Source organism: Nuphar pumila, chromosome 14 (genome assembly GCF_984573655.1).
Source record: "Nuphar pumila chromosome 14, dmNupPumi1.hap1.1, whole genome shotgun sequence".
Classification (NCBI taxonomy): Eukaryota; Viridiplantae; Streptophyta; class Magnoliopsida; order Nymphaeales; family Nymphaeaceae; genus Nuphar; species Nuphar pumila.
In genome coordinates, this window is record NC_143262.1 from 72642406 (window position 1) to 72668250 (window position 25845).

Below are 25845 nucleotides of genomic sequence, written 5' to 3' on the forward strand. Positions count from 1 at the left end.
TAGGTTTCACTTCTTAGCCCAGTTGGTACGACACAGACTTGAAAACTGGATCAAGTTCATGGCGTAATAGTATTTTCATATATAAGGGTGGCTTTGACCTGGTCAAGCATCTTTCACCAGGGACAGGGTGAGAGACGATAATCCGAGAAAGAATCTCAATACGTTTAATCTTTATGCATTAGATTTTCACTGATGAGTATCTTATCCTCTACGATGTAGTCTATTATAGAAGTTTCCCCATAAAATCGTGGGAGAGGAGGAACAATCTTCCATGCTCAAAACTTACTTAACCCACAAAGTTTTGTAACACTTGTCACTCTCCCAGCAAGTATTTTTTACTTGTGATGTTGCATTATTTTACTTGATTGAATCCCTCAAAAAGATTCAACCTCTTATAGGGCAATGGATGCACTTATAAAGTATTGAAAGATTCATTCATTCACGCTTTTATACATAAACATCTGCATATGCATAAATGAAAATCTCATTCATTTTCATGCTTTGGCTAACACATGCATGTACATGGGTAAAGCGATAAAGAAACATGTCTTCCATGCATTCACATATTTGCAACATCAATATCATCATTATCAACATCATCATCATCATAACATAATCAGACATGTAGCCAAAACAACATTTGCAAATAAATTATATGTGTTGCATTTTTGGGCCCTTTGGTCCCTTAATTTAAAGTGTAGGCTCTTTTTAGGCAACATACCTAATCATTTCAACATTCAATCATGCCTTAGGGCAGGCAGATCATACCCTGCATAAAAATCAGACTCACATATACATTCATATTCTGCATGCTAGTCGTAAGGAAGAAAAATTATATGAAACATATGCCCAATATGCAAAGGTCGGAATTTGGTCCTTAGACCGACCCCAATTTGCGAAATACTCAACTTTGTTCAACTGTTACAGAGTTAACATAAAATTTTACATTCATTTAACAGAATCAAAATTTTCATAGATTAAAGAAGATTTGGTCAACCTTATGTAGCTACAAAGCGTTCGTAAAAATTCCTCTGTACGAGGGAGTTACGAATGTTTTACTATAGACATGTCATTTTATGTTCTGAGTGTCACTAAATTATGCTTAGTCCATCAACAGAGCCCAATATTTCATATTAGATGTAAAATTTTGTTAGCTTTCCAACGTAATAAACTGCTCATCAAAATTCGTAACTCTGAATCTGTACACTCAACAAAACAGGGAGTTAGTGTTTTATTGGTCGGATGTCTGGTTGAAAAACTATAATTTCGGGTCTATGCATTCGGGTGGGGCCAAACCGAGTCACCCGAATCTGTGCACTCATATTTTTTTGACATAAATTAACTTAAGAAAAATAAATAAATTACATCTAAGGCTAATATATTCTAAGTTAGACAAATCATATTTTTCTTCAGCCATCCGGCTGGAAAAAAAAATGTCTTGATTGTGGCTTAATTCCTCAAAAATACTTTTGATAAAATACTCAATTAAACAAATACAACAACAAACAACAACAACTACGCCTTCATCCCAAAACAATTGGGGTCGACGATATGAACGAACAAAGAAAATCATTTTGGGTCTTCCACATGAATCCTTCTCCTCCATTCATTTCTATCCAATGCCATGTCCTCGGTGAGGTTCAAAGCATTCATATCCTTTCCTATCACCTCCATCCATGTCTTCCTAGGCCTACCCCGACCTCTTTTAACTAATATATTTTCCCATTTCTCCATCCTTCTAACTGGAGCATCATTAGGCCTTCGTCGAATATGTCCAAACCACCGTAAACAATTCTCCCTCATCTTATTTTCAATGGGTGCAACACCTACCTTCTTACGTATCTTCTCGTTCTGAATCTTATCTTTTATTGTATTTTCACACATCCATCTCAGCTACACTCATTTTTTGAATATGATGTCTCTTGGCAGCCCAACATTCCGTACCATATAGTAAAGCGGGCCTAATAGTCATCCTATAAAACTTTCCCTTCAACCGCAATGGCATTCTACGATCACACAACACTCCAGTTGCACTCTTCCATTTCATCCACCCAACCTTTATCCTATGATTTACATCTCCATCAATTTCTCCGTACTTTTGAAAGATAGATCCCAAATATTTGAAAGAATCATTCACCAGTATTTCTTGCTCACCAAGTTGCACTACACTCCCATCACTACTTTGTTGCTTACTAAATCGACATTTCATGTATTCTGTCTTACTCTTACTCAACTTAAAACCTCTTGCTTCCAATGTCTGTCTCCATAATTCTAACTTAGCATTAACCCCAGCTCTAGACTCATCAATCAAAACAATATCATCAGCAAACAACATACACCACGGCACATTTTCTTGAATTGATCTCGTAAGCTCATCCATCACTATAGCAAATAGGAAAGGGCTTAAAGCAGATCCTTGATGTAACCCAACCGTTATAGGAAAATTGGTTGTCACCCCTCCACAAGTACGGACATTGGTTACTACTCCTTCATACATATCTTTAATTATACTAATGTACTTGACAGAAACACCTTTCTTCATCATTGTCCACCAGAGAACATCCTTAGGTACTCTATCGTAAGCCTTCTCCAAATCAATAAAAACCATATGCAAATCTTTGTTCCTCTCTCTATTTCTCTCAATAAGTTGTCTAAGAAGATGTATAGCTTCCATAGTTGATCTTCCAGGCATAAAACCAAATTGATTCTCCAATATCATGACAACCTTCCTCAACCTAGACTCAATCACCCTCCCCCAAAGTTTCATAGTATGACTCATGAGTTTTATACCACGATAGTTTGTGCAATCTTGTATATCACCCTTATTCTTATATAGAGGCACCAAAGTACTCTTCCTCCACTCATTAGGCATCTTATTTGTCCGCCAAATCTTGTTAAAAAGATTTGTCAACCATTCTAAACCTTTCTCTCCCAAGCATTTCCAAGCCTCGATAGGTATACCATCTAGGCCAACTGCCCTTCTTGATTTCATTTTCTTTAAAGCCTCTGCAATTTCTTTCTTTTGAATCTTGCGCATGAAGTCACGATTCATCTCATAAAAAGGAATGGAAAAGTCTCCAAGATTTTGAGCATGACTTTCATTAAATAGCGTATCAAAATAATCTTTCCATCTCTCCTTAATCTCTTCATCTTTGACTAAAACCCTTTGTGTTTCATCTTTGATACATCTAACCATACCCAGATCCCTCGATTTCCTATCTCATCTTTGCAAGCTTATAAATATCCTTCTCGCCCTCTTTGGTATCCAACTTGTCATAAACCTCCTTATATACATTATCCCTCGCATTCCGAACTACTTTTTCAGCTTCCTTCTTTGCTATCATATACTTCTCCAAATTCTCATTATCACGACTTTTACTTAGATTTCTATAACACTCTCTTTTAACCTTAATAGCTAATTTGACATCCTCGTTCCACCACGATGTATCCTTACCTAGCGATGCACCTCCTTTAGACTCACCTAATACCTCCTTAGCCACCTTTCTCATGCCACCTGCTATCTTATTCCACATAGATTCTGAATCCTCCTCGAGACACCAATCAACTTCCTTAACTACCCGCTCTATAAACATTCCTTGTTTAGCTCCTTTCAGTGCCCACCACTTAATTCTAGGTTCTATTCTATGTCTATCCTTTTTGCGGCATTGTCTAATTCTAAGATCTAAAATTAAGACTCTATGTTGTGTAGCTACACTTTCTCCCGGTATAACCTTACAATCGATGCAACAACCCCTATCTCTCTTTCTAAATAGGAAAAAATCTATCTGACTCGTATTAACCCCACTTTCAAATGTTACTAGGTGAGACTCCCTCTTCCTAAACCAAGTGTTTGCTAAGATCATATCATAGGACAAACCAAAATCTAAAATCCTTTCTCCACTTTCGTTTTTTTCTCCTATACCATAGCCTCCATGGATACTCTCAAATCCATCCCTACTAATGCCTACATGCCCATTAAAGTCACCGCCGATGAAAATCCTTTCTCCATAAGATATCCCTTGTACTACTCCATCTAAATCTTCCTAAAATTGACGCTTAATGGAATCATCTAAACCTACTTGAGGTGCATAAACACTAATAATATTAATAATATCCGTACCTAATACTAATTTAATAAGTAAAATTCTATCACCCTTCCTACGGACCTCAACTACATTATCTATAAACTCACGACTCATAACAATCCCTACTCCATTCCTATTCCTACTTATTTCTGTATACCAAATCTTATATCCCCAAGGTTCTATCACTTTTGCTTTCTCACCTACCCATTTGGTCTCTTGTAGACATAAAATATCAATCTTTCTCCTACACATAACATCTACTAACTCTACCAACTTACCAGTTAAAGACCCTATGTTCCAAGTGGCTAACCTAATTTTATGGTCTTGGACTAACTTCTTTACCCCCACCCGTCCAACAAAGTGAGGGAACCCTTGCCTATTTGACACCACACCCGGGCGACGGTGTGACGCGTCGCTTCCGGGCGATGACCTAGCAACCCTTGCCCATTTATCACTGCCTCCGGGCCTATGGAGTACAGCGCATCGCTCAGTAGGGAACGCCCCAACGAAATTCTCATATTGGTTCATATTCATAGGGTATGACTAAGTTTTTATGTTGGCTGTCACAGGCCTACCGCAACCCTCCTCCTTTATCCAGGCTTGGGACCGGTAGTGTATAACTCAATTAAACAAATAAATAATGGATTTTATATGCAATTAAAAATTAGAATAAATCTATAAAAATCATAGAATATACACATGAACCTACTCTACCAACTACAATCAAAATATTGCATGATCCTATTTACAAAAATCATGATTTTCCTAAATTTACCAAAATCTTTTCTAAAAAACCCGATATGACTAAAATCGCAATATCTCAAAATTTTAATCATAGAAATCCACCAAGTTTTTTTAGAATGTCTATAACATCATATACTACTGACTCTAATTAGATTTTGCATAAAAATATTAGCCAAATTTATGTATTTTAAAAATTTACAGTTTTATTTTCTAAGAAAACAATTTTTTTAGGAAAACATGTTTTTAAGATGGTTTTCTCTCAAAAAACCATTCTTTTTCCATCTTTTGATAGCCCTAAGCCAAACCCACATATGTGAGGGTTTTTAGGGTCTATACTTATAAAAAATCAATAGAATTGATGCTAAGAATTTCATTTCGCAAGAGAAGTGTAGATCCACCTACCTTTTATCAAAACATTTGCTCCTACATAAACCGGTGGGTCTTTTCGCATGATCCAACCATTCTACCCTTACCATGCCCTTGATGAGATCATCCTTAAGCTACCCTCAATCATGTGAAGCCCTCTCTTGTTAGCCCAAGAGAGAAAACACTAAGGGATTGGGTGTGAAATGGGGAGAGAGAAGAAGGGTTTTGGGGATAGAGAGGGGTTTTAAGAGGAAAAATAAAAAGAGCCAAATGGGGGGGATCCCTCCTCTACCTTTATAGGCTCTTAAATTAGGTCAAGGGCTGGGGCTAACCTCAACCCTTGATCTAATCTTAAATAAATTTCTAAATCTCAAGGTGATGCAGAGTCGGCGATGAAGTCGATCCACAATCCGGGACCCAAATGAACCTTAATGCGCGAAAGTGAATATCTGGAATGAAAGAGTCCGAATAGGACTCAATTGGCCTTCATTTACAGGTAGGGCCACTCTGAACTGACAAACAGTGCTAGCATAGAAAAGATGCACAATGAATGCACCTTTCCAACGGGTCTGAAAACACGATTTTGGTGCTATGACATCCAATTTACAGAGCGTGCACCGGACAAGTTATTGAAGACTCCAAACAGAGAGTCATTGATCAACTCACAGGAAACAACCAGAACATGTTGGTTCCATTTGGATCTAGATGATTTTGAAATATAGGGGTTAAAAATAAAATGTTAACAGAATCAGAGTAGAAGATTTCACACAGGACAGAGCTCGTTTGGTAGAGTTCTGGTTGGAACTCACTGACAGGATGGTCAAGCAGTCGGATGACCAACCTATTGAGAGTCTGTCGAAGTCCAGAGGATTTTTTAGTCCTCAGGTGACTGAGTTTGAAGAAACTCAAAACAAGAAACTTGTACAAAATTGTGTTATCTTTAGAACATGCTAAAATTTGGGATTTTTGAGTAAAACCAAATGGAGTTATGCTTAAAATACATTAAGATGTTTTGTGTGTTAAACTAAACAAAATAACGATTTGAGATTTTAACATGCAGAAAATAGGCTCAATTTTGAAGGCACAGACAGACAAATCACAAATCGTCTAAAACATGAAAGTTGTCACTAAAGATGTTATCTTTTCAGAACAGCAAATAGATTGACAAACAAAGTAGTATTGAATGAGATATGACTCAAACACTGAACTCTATCAGGAAATGTATTAAGCAGTTCAGTAACTTAGATCGCATTCAAACAAGAGAGATTTCTAGTCTTTTTAGACATGTCATAACATGGATTCAGAAAAAATGATAAACACAAAAGTTGTTTGGTCTGATGTTAACTTTTCAACAAGCTAAAGCTCATAATTTTCTGTTCAGCCATTTAGGATAACAGGCCAAATTATTGAACTCTATCAGAGGGCTTATCCACATGCATCCGACTATTACTCAGTCCCAGAAATAGAGACATTTTATTTCTGGCATCGATTAATTTTGGTGAAGGTTCAACCTACAATCAATGACACTTCTAGGGTTCATTTACCTCGGATAAATTATCTTTCTCCTTTACCCCAACTCTGATTAGAAACAGAAATAGATGAAAACTCGATTAACACTTGAAATAACAAGTTACGTGTTCTTTTTCTAAACTTTAGTTAAACAGGAACAAACACAACAGTCAATCAACAAGTTAACATAAATTCAACACCTCTAGCGATTCAAGCATGCAAAAAAGATAAAGGATTTTAGCGTAAGAGACAAATATTTGGAAGTGTAGCCACGAGTTCAGCTCCACATGAGCTTCACGGCCGCTTCAAGGTCTCAAATGCATGCCTCAACCGATTGGTGTCTAGCAACTTTCATACCACCATTTTAATTTTCTTTCTCCAATTTTTTTTTTCCAAAAAACAAAAGCCCTCTTACCAAATTTTCTGCTAGAATTTAAGGGGCTCAAAAGAAAGAACAAGGTCTCTTATTGGCCACGTGAGAGGCAGCCTCCCTTGAGGCCAATGAAGGAGCTTATTTCAAACAAGTCTCAGCTCTCATTGCACCTGAAGTTGGCCCAATGGAACAACACCCATTTTGAATTAATTGGACCAGTTGGGCGGCACCTCAATCACGCCCAATAAGGATGGACTGATATGGTTAATCAAGGGAAGCTTTGAATTTCATTGACCCAGGTCCATATTGTTCCAGCTCTAGGGGCACCAATATGGATCCAGGTGGTGGTATTGGATCTTATTACAAGATCCAATACTTAAACTGGATCTTTACACTTATATTACTTTGGATCTAACATTAAAGTTGTAAAAAATAAAACTATCTAATTACCCTGTACACCCTCTAGTGCCACAAAAAGATCCTACAAGGCACTAGAACTACCTGGATCCGTAGAATCTGACTCCTATAAAAAAATAAAATATCAAAAGTGATTCCTAGCCTACCAAAATGGAATCAATACCGCAAAATATAAATATTAATGGAAATGGGTTACTCCGAGGATTCAATTGGACCATAAAAGTCCTAAATGGGATTGGATCATCTCAGGTATAACTGCCCTTATTTGGTTTGGAGAGTTGTATTAGGATCCAACTTGTTTGGAATGTTCTGGTACTCGAGAGGCTCTGCATCACAAGGCCCCTCTTTCCTATTCTTTAGTTTTTTTTGTCTTGATATCTCTCTTTTTTTTTCTCTTTTCTATTAAGTATAGCCTATATTATATGTATCATACATACTATTAATATCATATAGAGGGTCTCCATATGGTTGGTCGATACCCTTATGGATATCTTTCTTTCCCATTTACAAAACTTAGCAACTTGCTTGCAAGTTGATTAAGTCCATTTTTTTTCTTTCTTCTTTTTCCTCTTTATTTCCTTCTTCCCCTCATGGGTCCAGCCCATGTTGGACCCTTATAGGGTCTTCCAAAGCTGGCGCCCCCTTTATGGGGTTCATTTAAAAAAAATAAAAGGTTTTGACTTTTCAACCCTTGCTTTGTTTTTTGGTAACTTTGATTTTAACTTTATTTTCAAGTTTATTTTTGGTTTTTAATAAACTTTACATTAGAATGCCACATTAGATAGGATGGCCCACCTATGGACTCCTACCATTTTATAAACTCTAGTTAATTTTTGAAATCCATTCCATGAAACTCAAGTTAAATTCATTCTAAATTAAATTAAAATATATCATAAATTAATTTAGAATCCATATAAAATGATAATAAATAAAATTTAATTAAATCATACCTAATTAAATTTCATTAATATATTTTTAAAGTCTTAAGCATTTTAAATGATTTATTTTTAATTAATTCCACTAAGGCTAACTCTGAATTTTACAAAAAATATGATTCAAAATTCCAAATTCACCTTAAATTATACTTAAATTCTAAATGTCATTTAAGCCTAAATTAAATTTAAATTTTAATTAACTTCAAATTTAAACCTTTACAAATTCAAATGTGAACATCCATTTATGTAAATTATTTATATTTCTTAAGGATTAATTTGAATTCTTCAAAAATAATTTCTAAAAAATTCAAAACTCAATGAGGTCAATGTAACCCTGAGGCATGTAGGGGTTCTTTTTTAATATTTTTAATTTCTTCTAAACCCTACAAACCCTCTAGTGCATTTGTTGGCTAGAACTTGAGAATTGTAATTAAAATCTAAAGATTTCATAAAAAGCCTTGAAATTCTCGGGTATTATATCTAAATTCAAATCTAGATCCGACCTAAATTCATAAATCAAAATCTACTTTCGATAAACTCTAGAAACTAAACTCAAAATTCAATAAGACTTCTAATTCAAATTCAAATCTGATCCAAATTCAAATTCTCGAATCAGAATTCAGATTGATAAAACTTTAGAAATTGAAATCGAAATTCAATAAAACTTCAAATTTAAAATATACAGTTTGAATCATATCTAATATTTAAAACTCAAATTATGATTCGATAAAAATCAAAACCCTAATTCAAAATAAATTCTCAACTTGAACTTTTTTCTGAATCTCAAATAATACTTGAATTATAATTAAATTTATAGCTTAATTTTGAATAATATTTTTATTTTAATTTACTATTATTTCTCGTAAAGTATCAAAAAATTATGGGTTTTACATTTTTAACAATGAGTTTAAATTTCTAGTTCATATTCATGGTTGTTTCAATCTATATGCATTCTAATGTGTTCTTCATGTTCTATGTTAGGTTGGTACGTACTCAAAATAAAAATAAGTTTTATGCATGACCAACGGATAGAAAAAATTTTATATATGCATATTTTGTTTTGTTGAGTGCATGTTTTGTCGAGTTGTATATTCGTTGGCTTTCAAAACATAGATTCAATGATGAACCTTGCTTTGGTTCTGAATATAGAACTAAGCAAGGATTCTAGGATCAAGTTCATAATGAATTGTTTTTTATGTTTAGTCGGTCCATTCAGACCAAGGTCTGAACCCGCAAGAGTTCTGACCATGGCCTGGATAGAGGTTGGCAACACACATGGTAGTGAATGTCATGTGCAGACTCCATCTCATACATAGACTGCATAGGCGCAAGTCTGCATATATTTTTATATAAACAAAAAAGATATGCATATGCTATGGTTTAGTAATATGGCAGCCAAAACCCTATGCATGATGTGTCCCATACGCAGACTGCATCTCACACGCAAGCTACATAGGCAGAGATCTACACTATAAAAATATATATATAACTATATCAGTGTGTGCGTGCATGTGCAATGATTTTCACCACAAACTTGTACCCTATAAAAAAATACAATTTTGGACCCTAGCCCGAACCCAGCTGGGTCAGACCAAGGTTTGGACCCACAGCCTAACTTGGCAGCGCCAGACCATCATGGTCAATCATGGGTGTGGGCTGGCGAGCCTGTGATTTTCAAAAAAAAAAAGGAAACCATCTTGTTGGTGTTGGCAGTGCCAAACTTTAGGTTGGCCACTTGGTTGGACTAGGCTAGCCAGATTCAGACAAAGGTTTAAATTTGTCTGCGCCAGACTTGGGTCAGGCCAACCGGTGAGACTGACCTGGGCTGACCAGATTTAGACCAAGGTCTGAATCTAGTAGCACCAGACACTGGCCAGTAGTGGTGTGGGCTGGCAGGCCTGCATAGAAAAAAAGAGAGAAATATTTGTTGCTCTAATCAGATTTGGAAAAAAATATGATCAGGGTCAACAAAAAAAATTGATCAGATTTGGAAGATTTGATCAGGGTCAACTATATATATATATATATATATATATATATATATATATATATATATATATATATATATATATATATATATATATATATATATATATATATATATATATATATATATATATATAGCATTCAAAAACAACTCCATGTATATGGTTTTAACTCATATACCCTCTCAGCATATACATATTTATATATATAAATTTGAAAAAAAAAATCTATACATGTATTTTGAAATTTAAGCGCATACATATGAGTATGGGGGTATTGTGCAAGTCCAATAAAGAGTTTATCTCTACATATATCTATATGCCTAGATATGCACACTTACAGCTCTACAAATTTTACACTTGTACGTAAATGTCTATGATAGTTTGGAATTTCATATGGGAGCATCTGTTTGGATTTTTTTGAGCTTGATAATGATATTATGAATGAAAAGAACATTTGTTAAAAATTCATATGAATGATATGCATGTTCTCATTATCTTGCTTAAGTTTGAGTGAAGGACTCAAGAGACCTTCATGGTGTGATGCGTACATTTGTTTGAATGTTCTTATTGTTGAACTTGATGTATGATTCATGTGAACCATTGGTTAAACATCATTATCACATGAGTGAGTTGGGGTCTATTAAGAACTCATGAAGCACGTAAAGAGATGTCATAATATATGAATAAATCTACACTTATACTTTTTGGTCGCCTTCACAGGTGGTATGCTCTTGTGGGCTAAAAACACCCGAGCAAGAGTGGAAATGGGTTGGATTCACATAATGACATTGATGTGATTATTCCCTAAGGGGGTACTTGGGCTTCTGAACCCTGAATGGCCTCAAGGAATGAGGTGCATGATATAATAATAAATCTAATGAAGATAATAAACCCAGTAACCCATCCATGATAAATTTACTTAGAGAAGGTAGAAGGTACAACCTTGAGTGATGTTGAGGATATAGGTTCACCTACGCTACAATTTTGTTTTGACAGCGAGGTATCACGTTGGTCTCCAGTCACTCAAAGTTAGAGAGGTTGGGTTTTTCAATGTATCTAGATGATTGCCCCATCTACTGCAATAGTGTTGAATGCATCTACTTTTATTTTATGGTTGACATTGCGAGAATTCTCTCAGTCATGGGCTGACCATTTTGGAACCCCTGGTCTGGTTGACTCGTCGGGTACATCAAATAATACACCCCTGAAGTAGCATTGTTGATGGAGTGAGGACGCGAGTACCGCAAGTCAAGTAATTAAGATGATACAAAGATATATTTATACAGTTTGAGAATTATTATCATTTGTTGATATTTCATCTTGTGTAAATCGTATCACAGATTCGTAGTTGATGAATCATGAGATTTATGCAAATTGTTGCATTATTATCATATCATGGGTATATCGCTAAATGAATCATGTTGTGTATATATTATGAATGCTTTTTTGAAATTGTGATCAACATGTGAAAAATGAATACTTTAGAATATACATACTTTATGTTGTATTGGATCTTATTAGCTCGAAAGAAATTGACCCCATTTTATGGGGAATACAGGTGAGGAACGTTAGTTGGAGCGATGGCACAGTGCAGGACAAAGGTTGGTGAACCATGACACTATCAATAGTTGTTCCTAGGACTATTTTGGGGTTCTAGTTAGGCGGAAACCATTTTGACAATATATATTGATGTGATACTCTAATATTAAATTTATTACATTTTTATTTTGGAGGATGAATATCAAAGTTGAATATATGGAATTGTTGGTTTCGGACCGGGATCCAAGTCCCAAGGATAATGGATCCAATCTTTTGTAGTTTTCTTTTTATTGTAACTCGCCCAGAATTGTCTAACTTGTATTCGAACATTTTTGTTTAAAATATTTGTATCTACAAAAAAAAATCTCAAATTTTTAAGTTGAAAATTTTGGGAAGTTACAATGTGGGTGTGGTCCCCTTCTTATTTGTCATATTTTATTAATAAATAGATTTAAATTTTCCTACCATAACAATAAAGAGAATATTGAACAAGCATTGAAGAAATCAAACAACATATTTGTGTTTTAAAAAGCATTTCAAAAAAAGAGGGAACATTGTGCTTACCAAAAATAATAAAAAAGCTTTTCATTTCAAGCCAAAAAAACAAAAGTGAACATTGTTCAGTGTTTGATTTAGTTGTTAAACAAAATAGAACAGTGTTTGATTCAATCGTTTAACAAAAGAAAAAATTATGCTTACTAAAAAACATGCTATCGATGGTTCAACAGCGATGAAATGCCTTCGATGAATAGTTACCCGAAATAGTTGCCAAAAATAGTTGCCAAAAATATTTGATGAAAATAGTTGCTAAAAGAAAAGCAGGTTGGGAACCACTGGTTGAGGACAAAAGATAAAAAAAAACACTAGATTATGCTAAAATAATCAAGTTAGGGACCACAGCAAGTTTATATATGATTCAAAAAAATTGTAAAAAATAAAAAAATATTGCATATTTGTCAGTTTCACAAATAATTAAGTATGATATTTGTGATATCTGGAGATTTACAAATAACTTTATACGAGAGCATACAATATATGTGAAAAAGTAAGTTATTTGCGAAATTAGTGGTAAGTGTTTTATACATAAATTTATGTGATTTTGGAAAGTATATGCGAAACAGTAAGATATTTGCAAGAGGTGTTTCATAAATATATTTTATTATATGCGAAAGAGTAGGATATTTGCAATTTTTGTTGGTTCAGTTTCACCAAAATTTCACAAAGAAATTTATGTGAGTTCATGAGGTCTAAATTCGCATAAAAAACCTGTGATTCTTTATTTAAGTGGGTGTTGGACATAGTCGACGAACATTATAATTTTATTACAAAAATGCTTAAATTTACAATTGCAAAGAGTAAAAGGGTCCTAACAATGTCAGATATTTACGGTTTTGAACATCGAAAGAATATTTGTATGGTACAATCATTTTTTCGATGAATATAACTAATCAAAAAATCCACAACAAATAGAGATGCAAAGTATTTCATTTTAGGGTTTCTAATGGCACCAAATGATTCCATTCATGTATTTATTTTAGGGTTCAAAGAAAAGGTGGATGAAAGGGGATACCATGCATTTCACAATCTTAAGGTTCTAACAAAATCCAACAAATAAGGAAAAACTGAAGATGAAACAGAGATAAACAAGTATGAGAACAATTTTCATTCTTATATTGCTTTTTAGGGTTTTCATTTACGTGAGAATGCTTCATCACATATTGCAGTCGTCTACCCAAGAGAGAGAGGGCGAGAGAGAGAGAGAGAGATGATTAGGAGGGAGGCAGGGACAATGGGGAGGGAGAAGAACGAGAGGAGGGAGTGGTATCGAGAGGGAGCTCCCGATATATCGAGAATTAGGGTTCCCACCTGAGGTGGAAACTCTAAATAAAGATTTCTAGAATTTTAGAATTCCCTTCAAAAAATTATGGCATCCAAACAAGATTACATCTTGTAAGAATGTGAATTCTCATTCCTGAGAATTCACATGAATCAATACGTACTCTTACACTTAACAACAGCTGTTGGCTAAGAGCAGGAAAAAGCAAGAATGGTTTAATCTCCCCTTCGCCATTCAAACACCTAGAAAGATAGTTTTCCCTTCAAGTGCCTTGTAAAACCAATCTCCCCAATGCATCCCAGTAGGAACAAGGCAGAACCTTAAGGCCGTATTTGCATCACAGGACAAACACCTTGCAGGCAGAACATGTGGCGTTTATCTTGGGCTTGCCAGTAGAGACGCCGCACGCCCTGCGCATCAAATGCATGACAGCACCCGTGCAGGGACCAATCAGTGTCTGCACTGGTCCCGCATATCAAACACCCCTTTAAAAGGCTTAGAATTTGCACCATGACCAAAAAAATGAACATTTTATGTAACACGTATGCTCTTCCCATTTTGCAAAAAGATTAGCTAAGAAATCACACAGACAAATGTATTAAGGTTCAATGGTACACGAGTGGCTATATCAAACTGCTGCATTTACTGTGCAGCAGCTCTCTGTTTTGGGCTTTTAATTAGACAAGTCCTACTCTTATGCTTAGGGCAAATCAGTAAGGCCAGAAGAGTTAGACAGGTCTTACATTCTGAGAATGACTTGAAAATATAAAAAAAAAAAAGCAACCCAAACAAGTTTGCCATACATGGAAAAAGCTAGTTCAGTTTTATTTCATGCAGGGGATAGCTCCGTTTCATGCACCAGGTGCTTATTGTCATCGTTGGTCTTGAGTCCTGACAGCAATGACTTTCACAAGTTTCATGAACAACACACTGGCCTGGATCGGCTTTGGGCAATACTCCTGCAATTGAAGTGGTAGATAAAGTCATCTTGCTCGAGGATCCAGTAATCAACTACTAGAGCAGCGATTTAAATCAAGTTCTACCATAATCCCAGCATGTCCGATTAACAAGATTACATACTGCAACATAAAGGGGCAAAAAACAAACATGGGTTAAGAGGGAACACAGACTGTTTGCACCATAAGATTGTCCTTTTGCTTTATGCATCACTAGAACCAAACTGTTTATGAAATACACAAATAACCTGGACAAAATATATTGGATTTGAGCCCGTTGACAGGAACCCCTGGAACAGCAGCTCTTCATTTCCTTTTGCAAGTTTGGAACTCCTAGCTGGGCTTTGAAAGCCACATCAGTAGCTTACTTTGATTATCCGCACAACTAGAGACAGTAAAGTACTACAATACAAGCATCTTATTACACTCATCTATAATGAAAACTGTGAAGAGGCATACTGATGTTAACTTTGTTACAGGAAAAATGTACACCCTTTCTCACCAACCTTTGGGTCCTTCGGATGATCTCACAGTGTATTTGCAAAGATCAAGGAATCAATCTTCAAAACCACCATCATCAATGTCTTGCTCCTGATCAGCAGCATACATGTCTGTTTTCATTATAATCTGCGGACACATCCACCCCAGGCCTTTGAAGAGTTTGGCTATTGCCCTCATCCATTTGTTTGTGTTTTCCCACAGTAATTTTAATGGAGTTCAGTCTGTCCTCAGCAAAAAATACAGAGTACGGATTTGATACCTGAAAAGAAAGTTTCAACTATTAGGATGAAGGTAGAATGAATTGTGACATTTTTAACTGGAGAAAAATGAAATTTTATTCATTTAATGATCCAATTCAAAGGATTCTAACCTAACAGGAAGTGCAATCTTTTCTTTCTGCTCCTATCTATTTCTACTTGGCTGGGGCTCTGCCAACAAGAGATCTAAATTGCCTACACATTGTTACTTAGACCACATCATATACACAACTTCCTTCAACCATACTAGTTTATAGAATTATGCAACGATAGCTGAAAAAGTAGGAACACAATTCAACCCATACTTTTAGCATATCTTCTTTCCCTTCCTCTAGATATCTCCGACTAGACTTTTGCCATCTTCTGTACACTAACCCAATACAGAACCATCTACAAACGCACAATCTTGTGCACAATCTTGGAATTATATAGGCCTACTGTGGTTCGCAGGTCGCATCTTCAGAGATTGTAAATTTTTGGTGCATTGTGGGCCAAACTTTTGGAACTTTTTATAAACCTCTTTATGCATCAGAAAACCACAATAAACATGTTTCTCACTAAACGAGCTATGTATACCTATAAGGTTTGAACCACGAAGCATGAAAAAAAAGATTAAAAGACTGGTGGAATCTATTGCGTAGCATATAACAAGGACCAGTATAAATATAGTGACAATACTACACTACTAGGAGAGAGTAGCAGTTCTAGGGGATATCTACTCAATTGAATCCTAGAGACTCATTTATCATGATTTTCTTTTACTAGTGAATAAGATGTGTTGAGTTATTTCAACCATAGTCACCTATATTGTTCAAGGATATTATATATATATAAGATACATTAATTTTAACAAAAATATCCTAAAAAACCCAGATCAAGCATATCAAAATTTTTCTTTAAGATAGTTTTGATTTTCATCAACTCCCTTTTTGCCATTTCCGATGATTATCATATAATCTACATACAATAGTAGAATAAATACTTGTTTTCTTGATAAAAAGAGTAGTGGCAGTATGACAAGAACAATAACACAAATTAACCATAACAGTACTGAATATATCATACCAAGCCTTAGGGGTATGTTTAAGTCCATATAAAGCCTTTTTAGTTTAAGAGTTTTTCCTCTATCAATGTCAAACCTCAATGGAGGATCCATGTAAACTTCTTTGTTAAGTCCTCCATTGAGAAAGACATTTTTGCCATCTAACTGATAAAAGGGACACTTTTAAATGGAGGCAATGGCTATTAGGGTTCTTATATTAATCATTATCTCTAGCGGCATAAAGGTTTCATCATAATCAATCACATATTCCTGAGCATACTCTTTAGCAACTAACTTAGCTTTGTATCTTTCAAGAGTATCATCACTTTTAGTTTTAACCTTAAATACCCATCTACATCCTACAAATTTCTTTTCTCATGATAGACTAACTACTTTCCAAGTGTTGGTCTTACGAAAAGCATTTAGTTCTATGTTCATGGCTTCAATCCAATGAGGATAGTTTTTAGTTTCATTGTAATGTGATGGTTCAGGATAAGAGTGGAGTGCCATTAAACAAGCTCTATAGTTTGGAGAAAAAGAGCCATATGGCATGAACCTATTTGGTGGAATGCATATTCGGTTAGATCTCTTAAAGGTTGACTCTTCTATGGGTAAATCTTGTGAATAACTTTTATAAGAACAAGGTTGATCTCTTTGCTCATACCAAGTATAGACATGCATATCATTAGAGGAATTTTCAACCACATTATCATCATTATGAGATGACTCTAAATTATCAATAACATTATGATGCCCATTATCAACCTTATTATCTAAAGAGTTATCACAAATATAATTACCATCGTGATTTACCTCACAATCATTTAATTCATGGGAACCATGTTGTTCTTTTAGTAAAAGATCAAACAAGAAAGTATAGTCTACTTCCTCTTTGTTATCTTTTTTTATAAAAACCATTTTTATTTTTCAAGAAAGTTACATCTTTAAAAACATATAGTTTGTTATTCACTATACCCCAAAAAAATACATTCAAAGGCTTTTGGAGACAATTTGTCATTTTTCTGAGTAAGAACAAAACATTTGCAACCAAAAATTTGTAATCGCTTGAAATCGGGTATTATGTAAAATAATTTTTCAAATAAAAAAATATTTTGCAAACAAGACGAAGGCATTCTATTTAGCCCAATGGTTAGGAATATTTTTAGAAATAAGTAGGGTTCTAGTGGTTTCTATGATATGTTTATGCTTTCTTTCCACTAAATCAATTTGTTGAGGGGTCCTAAGACAAAATCTTTGATAAATTCTATTTTGTTTTAAATAATTTTGAAAATTTGTTAACATATATTCTCCACCAAATTCAAACTTAAGTATAAAAATATTGCTTTGAAATTAATTTTTAATAATCATGTGAAACTTTTTAAAACATGAGAAAATATCTGATTTGAAGTTAAGAAAGTAGACACATACATATCTAGTGAAGTCATCAATAAATGTAATATAATACAAATAGCTACCCTTAAACATGACTAAGGATGGGATTCATACATCTAAATGCACTGACTCAAATGGTTTTGTAGAAATAAAGGTTCTATTTGGAAAATAAAATGATTTTATTTTCCCAAGAATGCATTGTTTGCAATTAATTTTTTTTCTAAAAAGGGGAAAAGATACATCTTAGATAAACTTGGATGTCTAAGTCTTTTATGCCAAGTTACAATATCTTTATCTTCGATATAATTAAAAAATGATTTGGATGGAAGAGACAAAATCTTTGCCCAATCAGCTTCTCTGACTGGAGATCTTGCATAGAGCAACATTTAGATGAGAAAGAGATTTTATATCTATGGTCAAAAATTTATGAAATAGAAAAAAATTTAAATTCAATTTAGCAACAACTCTAATTTTTAGAACAAAGATTTTTTGAAAGTCTAAAGTTCCAATACTGTTGATTTTTAAAGATGGCCCATCTATGGTTAAAACACAAGGTAATTTTGAGTTAGTTCATACATTGAAAAGAACATTTTCATACGGAGTCATGTGAAAGGAGGCCCTTGAGTCAAGAATCAAAGAGCACATACCTGAATCAAGAGCGGCACCTGAACTTGAAGAAGATGTCTTAAGGAATTATTGGAGTGCCTCCATTAATTGACTAATAGAATTTTTAAGATATTTATTTGTCTTTTCATTCTTCCTAGATGTGGATTCTCCAACAAAAGCCACCTTTTTGTTAAGTTTTGGACATGCCGATTTGATATGTACTCGTTTATTACAATTGTGGCAAATAATTTTTGAGATTATCCATTATAGTTTTGCCTCCCAAAATATGGAGACATGTATGCTTTCATATTGTTATCGGACCTAGACACGACCAATACTTCATCACCTTTTGTAGTCATTCCAAGACAAGTTTTCTCATTGCATATTTCGGCAGGAACCTCTTCAAGAGGCATAGTGGGGGATCTATGGAGAAGGGAAGATTTAACTTGTTCAAACTCTAGGTGTAGACCATGCAAAAACTTAAAAAAATATATATTTTTTATTTGCTCACGCCTAAGTTTCATGACTGCGGCGGCTTTTCACTTAGGTTTAAGAAGTGCCAACTCATCCCAAAGAGGAGACAAGGCACTAAAATAATCTTGAACACTTGTGTCCTCTTGTTTAGTGGTTCTAGTTTTTTCTTGCAAGAAATCATATTTTGTAAGGCCTTTTTGGGTATACATAACCTTCATAAAGAACCATGTCTCATTTGCCTTTCTGAATTTGATAATATTGGCACACATCTTAATATCGACATTGTTCATGAACCATGCTAGAATTTTAGCATGGTTGTTTTTTTAATCCTCTACCTTTATTTGATGATTGTAAATAGCATTGGTTCGATCTTTTTCAAGAGCTTTCTCTATGCCTCCTTCAAGTTTGGTGAGCTTTAGAAGAGGCTTAAGAATGGTGTCTATTACGTACCCCCAAAACTTTTTTCTTTGAAGTGGTTAGCGACGAACGCTATTTGTTGCTAATCCATCGCAAAATTCGTCACTAACGTGTTTAGCGATGGATTAGCGATGAATAGTGTCCGTCGCAAAATCCTAGTCGCTAAAATGTGACAGAATTTATTTGTCGCTACTTTTGTCGCTAATATGTGATGGATTAGCGACGAACATGCTCTGTCACTAATCCATCGCTAAATAAGCACATATTTAGTTTTGTGATGGATTATATTCTGTCGCTAATCCATCATTAATTTATCGACAGAATATAATCTATCGCAAAACATCAAAAATTCATCACTGAATATTAGCGACGAATATTAATCGTCGCTAATCCATCATAAAATTTAAAAAAAAAATAAAAAAAAAGTGCCTTGAGGCATACGCCTTGAGGCGCACGCCTTGAGGCGCACGCCTTGAGGCGCACGCCTTGAGGCGCACGCCTCGAGGCAAGGCGCGCCTCAAGCTGAGGCGTACACACCTTGAATTTTTTAGTCAAATAAGGGTCAAAGTCCTCATTTGACCAAAAATTAAGTTTTTTTTTACGTATACGCCTTGGATTTCATGCATCCACCTTTTGTTTTAGAGAAAGCTGGCACATGTTCTTTTCTTCAAACTAACAGAGAAAAAATAAAACAAAACCAATCTTCCATATAAAAAACCAACATGTGGAATCAAAATGCCACAAACAATTTCCCTACCAAGACAATTGGTAGCTCAAGATGTTGTGTATAATGGCAATTTTCAATCAACAATTTACCAGGTAGAGTTGAACCACCTACCATTGTGAACAAACTTGAACTTCAAGATGTTATGAATAAGAGTGGTTTTCAGTCCATTACCTCCGGTATGAAGAGCTCAAGACGAAACTTGTGGCCATCATAATGATGCAGAACAGGCCTGAATAAGTCTTCCTCCAGTGGTTTCTAAAGCTTCCGCACACGAATTCTCACATGTTGATTTATGGAGACACCAAATCAGGGAGATATTACTAACTGATCAATGATGTATGATGACAAAAGGAAAATAGAAAGTGGTTGATTGCTTATTCTACCTATGCAAGAAATCTTGATTCACCTTTACATTTTTTGTCTTCCCAAGCCGTAGGATCAATATTAGTTTCACCAAAATTGTCAGTCTATACAAGAATCAATAAACAATATGGTAGGGTGAAAAGGTTTGAGGCAGATCACAGTAAATAAGAAAAAAAGGGAACAAGATAAGAAAAAAACTAGCACATGATCATCGATGTGGTAATCCTGCAAAGAAAGAACGACCATGGCTCTCCTCCAAAACCCTAAACCCTCCCTCCTTTGCCCCTGCCTCTGCCTCTGCAAACTCCTCTTTCTCCGCCACTCTCCTTCTTCCTGCCTCCTTCCCTCTCCCCGTCCCCTCCTCCTTGGAAAACCCCTCCTAGGGTTAGGTTTAGGGTTTTCCCCCAATTTCAGGTGATTCTCAATGAAGGCATCCCAGAGAAACCCGAGCAAGCACATTGAATTCTCTAATTCTGATGACAAATCCGACAGTAATCGATCGACGAAGACGAAGGCAGTCGACAAGGGCAAGATCCCCCCGCCCTACGACCCCTTCCCGACGACCCCAAGAACCTTCAGGAGGTCTTTCATAGGATGCGCACCGAGGGCCTCACCCCGAACGCCATCAAGATGTTTGATTTCCTCTCTAGGGACGGCCGGACCCATGAGGTGTTGGAGCTCTTCACCGTGATCAAAGACAAAGGGAACATGTCGGACATCGTCGCCCACACGGCCGTGATCGAGGCCTACTCCAACGCTGGCCAGCCCAAGGAGGCCCTCAAGGTTTACTTGCGGATGCTAACCGGCCCCAGTGCCTACACCTACCATGTCCTCGTCCAGGGGCTCGCGGCGGCAAATCGCCCGGGCGATGTCTGGAAGTATGTTGTGGAGATGTTGGATTAGGGGATCCAACCGGGTCTGGCAACGTACGTGGCAGTTTTCGAGTCGTTCTGTCGGATAGAGAAGGTGCCACCACCCGTCGCTCCAGCGGAGCCCTTGCACACAGAGAGAGAGACGCGCCCGTCGATGCATTTGGTGTAGAGGTTGCGAGGAGAAAGGAGGGAAGAGGGAGAGATTGTGCCCTAAATGGGGCTTTTTATATCGCAAATCAGCGATGGATTAGCGATGGACAATTTTTGTCGCGAAATCCATCGCTAATTTGTGACATATTGGTAAAAAAAAAATTGTCGGTATTCTGTGCCTATTCTGCGATAGATTTTGGGACGAAAATTTTCCATCGCTAATTAGCGACGGATTTCGCAATGAAAAAATTCCATCAAAAATTTTAATTTTGGCGACAGCTACTTTTCTCTAGCTAATCCATCATAAATTTGCGACAAAAAAAATCCGTCACAAATTTTCGTCGCTAATTAACATTTTTCTTGTAGTGGTTCTCCATGATGGTGGACCACATCATATAGTTAATTCCATTGAGTTTAAAAGAGACTCCAACCCTTGATTCATGTTCCATGATGAAAAAAGGAGAAGAAAAGAGAGACAGAGAGAGAGAGAGGAAGGAAGATGAATACAAACATTTCAACCACAAGCACATGTTTCCTTGATCACCACGAGCAACACATTTCGAGGTCCAAGAACCCATGAAGCTTTGATACCATGTAATGAAACAAGCAAAAATGCAAAAACAATGTGCTTAGACAATACAAAGGGCAAAAGTCAATACAAAATCACAAAAATACAAAATTGCATACAATGGCTACTAAGGACCAAAGTTGTTAGTCGAAGAAGCGGGAGGGGGAAGCGAAGCACTTCAAAAGTTTTAGGAAGTGGAGAGTGCGGGATGACTTAGAAGCAAACTAGGAATCGCCTCGAAAGCGAGAAGAGAAATGAACCAGAAGTGAGATAGGAAGCGAACCGAAAGCGACATTTGAAGTGAGGGGAAAGCAAAAAATGGAAAAAAGAAAAACAAGAAGAAAAAAATTAAAAATGAAAAAAAGAAGGAAAAGCGAGGGGGAAACGAGCTTTTCCTAAATGGGAAGCATATTTCATAAAAAAATTTTGCACTTCCCAGCACATTTTGGAAGCGCCATGTTTCGTGTTGGCACTTCCAGTAACTCTGCTAAAGACCAATCAACTCTGCTAAAGACCAATCAAGAGAACATCAATAACATATATTTGTCTAATAAATGCATAAGCATTAAGAAAAGAGGGGGGGAACACCCTCTATATATACACATGAATGGCCTTGGGGAGCTCCCAATAGTCGTTGGGAGCTCCCAATGACTATAAATATAGTCATCAACTCTATGGTCTTTTGACCATAGAGCTCCTACACAATAAATGAAAGACAAAAATATAAAAAAAGAAAAAACAAATTTGTACCTATTGGATAGAACCTATTACATAGGCAAAATGACCAAAACACTTCTGATGGGTATTGCTTATTACATCAATATCTACAATTATATATAACTATATTTTAACACTCTTCTCATGTATTCTCTAGGATGTTAAGAGGGTAAACCTCTCATTTGTCATCCCAAAACTCAATTTTTTTGTTAATTCATTTTGTTGCCTTCCAAGTTCAACTCTATTCAGCACATCTTGGTACTAAAAACTTGTGCACAAGGATAAGAGTGTAAGGCATCTTTCTGCTATCTGGTTATCTTAGTTATTGGTGTAAATTGGGTTTATAATTTTTGGTAGTTTCGTTCATTTGAATTGCTTTTATTTTTCTTTGCCATTTGCATTGATTTATCAGTTCTTAGGTGATTGCTTTTTCAGATAAAGAGTTGATTTTTTTGCGGTCTTACAAAGTTGAAATGCACACCAATTGTTCCAACTAACAATTGAGATTTAACAAGTCCAGATGTTCAGTGTTGCCATTTTCTCAAATTTTTTCAATCTATTTTTTTTCATTACACTGAAATTTTCATAGAGAAGTTTTCAAATGAGAACTTCTCATATGTAAAATTTTCTTTTCCTATGAGATTTTTGCTAGCTTCCTAACGTACCCTTAAGCTCCAAGAAGTTTATCTTCAACCATAATCCATCCCAAATTACAAGCATTATGGCATAAGTGTTAGAATAGGAGAAGGGTAGAGTCATCTTTTTCATGGTGACGTCCTAGTATGGGTATTTTTGTAATATTTTGTATTTTGTGTATTCTTTATGTGGCATCTTATATTGGACAGATTTGTAATGTATTTTACATTACTGGGATCTTTTGTATTCAGCCCAATTAGAGCATACCTATGTCACATAGGTACGGGTGCGGGTGTGGCACTTTAAAAAAACTTGGTGCGAGGGTGCAGGAGGGTATATATATATATATATATTATCATTTTTAACTTTTATAATAGTTAACACTAATGAAATAAAAACAATTATCATATCATCAATTCATTATGCATAAATTCATGCAATAAATGAAATTAACAATCTACAATTGTTATTCCTCATCAATAAAAAATAATACCAAAATTAAATCAACCTAAATATATTATGATTATGCTAAGTGAATTAAGAAAATAGGAAACAATCAAATAAGTCAAGTAGAAATAAAGTAAATTATACTAAGAAAAGAAGCAAACAATACATAATTGCATACCAAAAATATATCCTACACAATGTATTGCTCCATCATCAAATTCATCATAAGAAGGTTCTAGGCTCAGCAGAGCCGAACCCAACAAGCCTGGGTTCGACAGCAGAGCAGAGCAGAGCCAAACCCAGCCCTTGGCAAAGCAAAACCCAGCATAACAAGAAAATTATTTACACAACGGGAAATACAAAGTAATTTTATTCATTGAATATTTCAAGTTTCATGCAAAAGTTCAATAAAATGCAGGCTATTACAAAATCCATCTTTTCTAAATGCAATGTTTATACAAACAAAAACTTGTTGAACAACAAATACTGTTTACAAGAATAATGCACCCAACACAGGGTAACAGTACAAAAAGAAACAAGGGTCCCAATACATAATCGACCCAATATATAAAATAGTACAAAAAGATAATGTGGTCCCAGAAATAAAAGAGTCCATAATGAGCTTCAGAGGTGACCGATCCCTCAAGCATCCATCATCCTCTATGTGCGTCTTTCCACAAGAACCTAAAAAAAAAAAAAAACATGGGTGAGACTAACCACATCTCTCTCAGTAGGAACAAGACCACCCATCTTGCAATAGTGGACACAGATAGGTCACTAGGCCAACCGAACTCCAACTATGTAGGTGGCTCAACACAAGTTCAAACTCCTGACTTTTCATGGGAAAGACTCGACTCAACTCAACCTCTAACAAAGAGATTGAAAAGACACATTTATGTCTTAAATGCAGGACATATTTTTTTTATCATTCATTTATTTTATTCTTTTGCTCTATACATGATACATTAAATTTACTATTTTGCTTTCATATAATCTTCTCCGCAGAGGCACCATTGCTCGAACTGCTCTAGGCTCACCAGTTTACTTGGGGGTATATTTTCACACACTAGTATTTTTACCATAGTTTACTTCGTCAAGGTGTTCCTTTTCTTGAAATTTTGTAGTGCAATACTGCTAGCATACATAGCCCGAACCTCCAACTAAAAGGAGTCATTGTCTTCTAGATCACCATGGTTGGGACTGGTCTACCCTCAGTGACCAAGATGGGGCCTACCAGAAACCGTCATCGCCTTCAACACGACATCCACGGGGTTGATGCTAACTTGCTCAATGAGTCGAGTCCATTTATAGGTTACCCCATCTTTCAGGGCATGACTTCCAAATTTTGTGTAACTTGTTTCATAATTATTTATCATGTATTATGGGTTTAGTTCTCACAGTACCCCTTAGGTTCACAGGGTCTTGCCTCATCAAACATTAGTGATTAACTTATGAGAGTATTTATTTCATGTGCCACATAACTGCACACTTGTGTTCACCATCGAGCCCTAAACAGGATCATGTTCATCTTAGCCTTATTGTATCATAGTAAGCTTACACTTGGGAAATTTTACTTCCCAAGATCTAAAATCATTCTAAGGATATATTTATAAAATTAGCATTTTACAACACCCATTACATAATGTGTAGTCTACTCAGACCTACGCTTCTGCAACCTAGTGCTACCCCAACTTATTCAGCACAGGTACATAATTCATATACATATCCTTGATGATTCTATTAACTACATGTATGCATGCTTGATTTATTTAACTAAACATTTGTTCATATGTATTCACAGAATCATGCTCACATACACATCATTATCTCATACGTATCTAGACTGGAGGAATGCACAATATACTATCTCATAAAATCACTCACATGCTTCACACAATACATCCCAACTTAGTTCGGGTCCCTTCTT

At 35.6% G+C, this 25845-nt stretch overlaps 1 long non-coding RNA gene across 1 annotated transcript; it reads right to left on the reverse strand.

Moving 5' to 3' along the window:
- Positions 1-14925: 14925 nt before the first annotated feature.
- Positions 14926-20451, reverse strand: LOC149816958 (uncharacterized). The gene is made up of 2 exons (XR_016427701.1): positions 20277-20451; positions 14926-15509 (listed from the first exon to the last, which is right to left on the reverse strand). It is a non-coding gene; the product is annotated as an uncharacterized LOC149816958 (long non-coding RNA).
- Between the last annotated feature and the right edge of the window lie 5394 nt (positions 20452-25845).